Source organism: Oreochromis aureus, linkage group 3, assembly GCF_013358895.1.
Source record: "Oreochromis aureus strain Israel breed Guangdong linkage group 3, ZZ_aureus, whole genome shotgun sequence".
In the NCBI taxonomy this organism is placed as follows: Eukaryota; Metazoa; Chordata; class Actinopteri; order Cichliformes; family Cichlidae; genus Oreochromis; species Oreochromis aureus.
The window spans coordinates 67330430-67335631 of record NC_052944.1 but is presented as its reverse complement, the minus strand read 5'-3'; the positions used below and the strand labels follow the sequence as shown (position 1 = coordinate 67335631).

General features: G+C 39.6%; 1 long non-coding RNA gene across 2 annotated transcripts; it reads left to right on the top strand.

The window, feature by feature from the left end:
* Positions 1-581: 581 nt before the first annotated feature.
* On the top strand, positions 582-1698 carry LOC120437386. Of its 2 annotated transcripts, XR_005611078.1 has the most exons (3): positions 582-929; positions 995-1056; positions 1611-1698. It is a non-coding gene; the product is annotated as an uncharacterized LOC120437386 (long non-coding RNA). The 2 variants fall into 2 exon arrangements; XR_005611077.1 differs by having other exon boundaries at positions 582-1056.
* The last annotated feature ends 3504 nt before the right edge of the window (positions 1699-5202 follow it).

Genomic DNA, 5202 nt, shown 5'->3' with positions numbered 1-5202 from the left:
TAAAAATGTGAAAGAGGCGCCATTGAACGACGGGCAGTTGGTGTTCCTGCGCGATTTGAGTGGAAGAGGGAGATGTAAAATCCAAGATCGATGGAAACCAGCGGTATATAGAATCCTGAAGGCACCTAAAGGAGGTGGGGCAGTATATACCATTGCACCTGCAGATGATCCTAGCAGTGTGAAGCATGTTCATCGTACCTTGCTGAAGGCTGTGGTAATGGCACCTACACCATCAGAAGGGCCTGCTCCGTGCGGTAGCCCACATGGACCAGAAATATCATCCGCAGAGCCAGAACATGACTCATCAAGTGACAGTGACCTGTTATTCCTGAGCATAGGAGCTCCTCAAGTAAATGTTTCACCATCTTACAGCCCAGTGGCAGTGATTCCAAGTAGCTCTGAGTTGTTGCTCCCACCAGAAGATCGAACTTCCGATGTTCCAGCCACTTGTACAGTTACTCCGAGTGCAGCACCAGTTCCATCTAGCTCTCTTCCTGCTCCCTCTACAAGTTCTGATACAAGAAATCTGGTTTTGTGAAGAACCACCGGTCCACGGCTGGCCAGCATTCAAACATCCATCATCTCCCAAGACCAACGGGGAGGTGGCACAAGGGGCTGCAAACTCTATTTTTGAGCTTAGGGTACATGCTGTCTCTGCATTTTTTAGGCCTTGGGATTAACTTGGGTGTCTTTGTAATCCATCGTCGGGGCGACGATGCAAAAAGGAGGGGTAGATTGTGGCAGGATGAATGGTATCCCTCGGTCCAACCCACTTTCAGCCTGGCGCATTAGGGGGCGCTAGTATAAATAGTGGCCATTTGAGTGTCCCTGGATCGCTTGCCTGTGACCTCCTTTTTGGTCACCTGACTTCCTGTTGGTGTTGCTGAGATTAGTTGCGGGTTACTTTTCTGAAGCCTCCATCGCAGCTGGTAGGTGTTTACTCATTGTAGTGTATATATTACTTTGCTTGATGGTAAACAGCTATTGTTTGTAGGTCGTAGCTGTAGAAGCCTCCTCTGAGCCATTCTGCTTACGTTTTATGACACGGCTTACTTGGTACGTAATCAACTTCTGTCACGCTCTCTGCCTTCTGTTGTTCTTTTATAGTAATTATTTATTATGCTTTGCAGGAAGTGTGGGCCTGAGTTTTGCGCCAAGCTACGTGAACTGAAGTGCTGCTGCTTTGCTTTGCTTTGCTTTGCTTTGCTGTGATCCTTTGCTTTGTTTTACTTTACTTTTACTGTCTGTTCCGCTGCGAAGTTTCTTTGCTGCTGCCAGCCTTTAAAGTGGACGTCGGCGTGGACAACGGCCATATGCATGCCACGCTGGTCGGCCGGCGCATATTGATTAACTGACTGGATAATTAACTTATAGCCGTGCAGGCGGCAAGTCGGAGCACTACGGCGATTCCGTTTGCTCCATATTTTAGAGTTTTACCCAGATTGTATGTTTTACTGTTTGATTTGTAGTTTGGATTTTTGTTACGCCACTGGTGGGAGGCCCTTTTCTAGCTGCAGATCACCAGTGTGGTCTTGCAGTTGGGTTATCCCCAGCGCTATATATTAGTTTTGTTGTAATATATTAAAATTTCCTTTGTTTCTTTTATTCAGATGCGGAGTGCTGACGTGGAGGAGACTAGGGTGCCTTGGTGGTGGGATCCTCTGAGTGTACACACCTGCCTTGTTTAATTTATTAGTGTGAGTGTGCTGCACTTGTGTCTTGGTGTATTTTCTTTTTTTGAGTTTGTGTGTGGCATCCCTGCCCTCCACTGGTAAGCCTCAGCTCTGAATACCTTTTTTTGCATACTTTTACATTGATATTTATCACTGTGCTTTTAAATGTTGTTTTAATTAATAAATTGTCAATTTATTTTATCATTGAACCTCGTCTCTGTATTGAGTATAACAAACCTAACTGCCTTCGTAGTGATTAGTGTTACCTCCAGTATTCTCTGGGTGAAATTCCCAGGGTGGCGTTGTCTTTTTAAAACTGTGAAGAGTAATTACTTTATTTCCACCTCGTGCTGCCACACTCTCATTCAACTACATCCCAAAGGTGATCTGTTGGATTGAAATCTGCTGACTGTTGAAACGATTTGAGTGCAGTGAACTAATTTTAATGTTCAAGGAAGGGTACAAAGTGTGTCAAGAAATTATGGCCCACACCCCTACATCACCACCATCAGCAGCCTGACCTGCTGATAAAGGAAAGGATGGATCCATGCCTTCATAACATTGTTGTGTGTGTATATATATATATATATATATATATATGTGTGTATATATATATATATATATATATATATATATATATACATATGATTTTCTGTAAGGCAGGAGAAAGTATCTCCAAGAAAAGAAACAGCCTCGGCCATCGCACAGGCGTCTCAGCAGAAGGATAAATAGTTCCTATATCAGGTATTTTTTACACTGGAGTTTCTTCGTATTGTATTCGTCTCCTCCTGTGTCCTCTTTTGATAACAAAATACACCTTTAGCTCAAATCAGTGACGTTAAAAATTCAGTTTCGAACATTCAAATCAAGTTCAGAGCAGGAACTTACAGGTCTAAAGTTTCAGTATCAATACGCAGACTGATATTGATCCACTGGTACACCGTAAAACAGAAGCTGAAACATGGAGTTGTATTTGGAATCGACTTTGGAAACTTTGTTTGGTATTTATAGAAATGTCACCAAGAACATGTGTAACATCTTCCGCGCAGGATTTGTGCCGTGGATCATACTCTCCGTGACTCTCGCCTCAGGTTCCGATGGTAAGTTGACAGTTTGTTTTAATCTAATCGCATTTAAATGTTTTTCTGATGGAACCTTTTGCAGACATTTTCACGTTGTTTGTAGTGACGCATTTTGTTTGGAGTTCACTTTGATTTTTCTGTGTGAATACAAACCAAACCATCAGTTTAGAAACTCGGATTGGGATCAGAGTAAACGAGCTTTAGGTGTAGAAACGCCCCTACTCTACTGCTGTCGCAGTTACAAGAACGCAAAACACACCAAGAATATGTGTTCAATCAGTCACATTCATCTGACTTTGTTCTGCAAACGAGTGATTTCCACGTTTGGCGGTGGGACAGTCAGCTTTTATGTTTAAATGGTTTCAGAGCGCTGATGTGCTGCCGCTGTTCTGGGAATCCATCCTACCTGGCCCTCATACCTACCCTCATACCTACTTAAATTGGTGCTGGAATTACTCTGTGACAGCAGAAATGTGCATAAACTACTTACGGTAGGACGTTTTGCCAAAGTAGGATAGTTTGTCAGAACACCGCCACCTTCACAGCAGCACTGAGAGCGCGCTCAGTGATAAAATGATTAACTGTAATTAAAATCTTTATTTTACCGCTTTGTGCGTTAAATCACCACATTAACAATTTTTTGCAGCATTCATATTATATATACAACATATACAGACTAACTATTCACTTTAGCTAAAGTTATTAAGTTAGCTAAAGAGTTGGGATGCTGTGTAAGACATAAATAAAGCTCAAATACAAAGGTTTGGACAGCGTTTTGCATGTTTCCTTACTGTAGGGGTCTCTGCAAGCATACAGGGCTCTGACAGGTACAAGATGACAACTTTGGAATTCTACTAGAAACAGTCGATCATATTTGTTTGTCAAAGCTGAATTCAGGGCAAACTAGGCTAAATTAGCGTTTTTAGCTAGCAGCTACAATAAGCATGAAGGTTACTGTACGGCTATCAATTGTTAACATGACGCTTGTTCTTATACATGTAATACATTTATTACCAACCTGAGAGTTTATCCGCTGGTCATTCGACATGAGGAATGACTTCTGAAGTCTTAATTCAGCTCAAGACGCTGTAGATTCCCGTCAGTAACGCTATCAGTCTGTAGTTCTATTAATCTGCGCTTGAACCGGAACCGGATGTAAGTCCCAAAAAACTGAATTTTGGAACTGAAATTGAATTGTAGAACTGAAACTGAATGGTGAGAAGTGAATCTGAAATTATTCGAGAGCTGCATTTTTAAAAGATAAAATGCAGTTTCAAAGCAAATCAATTCATTTTCAAACCATAAATTCAATTTCAAATTAGACTAATTCAAATTCAGTTTTCAAAAGCTTTCATTCAAGTTACAATTCAGATTCAATCCGAGTAATTCAAATTCAAATTTAACTTATTCAAATTCAGTTTCTGATGGCACAGATTTCTGCCCATAATTATCCCCATAAACCAGAAGATCAACTAAATAACAAACAAACCAACAAATTACAACAGTTAAATTAAACTGAAAATATTTTTGAATATTGTACTGGTTTCTTGAAGAAAAATTCTGCACTAACTAAAAAGCAATCCCGAGGCACATGCTGTGTATGCTAGCTGTTTTACCTAGTCACAGTGATTTTTGTATTTAGGGGCTATTGAGTACTTCATCTGACTCTTTTGCTTAGATCCTTCAGTTTTGACCATTAAAAAGCAAAGGCTCCCAAAATATTTTTAACAGTTACTGAGCGCTGCAAATACACCCCTCCCCCAAATATATTCCCTGCTGCTTGTCATTGGACTCAACGAACAAAAGAATCATTAGTAAGTGGCAGAGTAAAACTAAGTTTAACCTTTCATTCATGTAAATTAACCCTTTAAGACCTACCATAGAACCAAGTCCGCCAGAGCTTACTTTATAGTTTTACATGCTGTAGTGCCATTTCTGGGAGCATTTCAAGTTGCTATACATCAATACAACTGTTATAGTCCAAATTTTAATAATATGTATGCATTAAGTCCATAGTAACTACATAAATTGCAAAGAAGTGCAATAAACTACAAAAAAATTGAAAATCTTTTTTTTTTTTTTTTTTTTTTTTTTTTACATATATTTCTACTTAGAGAAATTTAAGAGGCTTATCCCTCAAAACTGCAAATACAAAAAAGTTGCACAAAATAGTTTCCCACCACAGGAAATTTATTTTGAGTGTCTTCATAGTTTTATTTTTGAAATACACCAATTTTTATATACTGCAGGAAAAACAAAAATAAATATTATAATGCAAATTTGCCAAAAGACAGGATACATATAAATAAACTATTTCCAGCAGTGGAATTTGAGTCCTAAGCATCCCAGAAACGACATAGAAAGTCATAAAGTCAAACATAACTTTTAAAAACAACAGTATAAGCTTATAAGGCCCGATGGTAACCCCCAACAAAACCCTACATTTC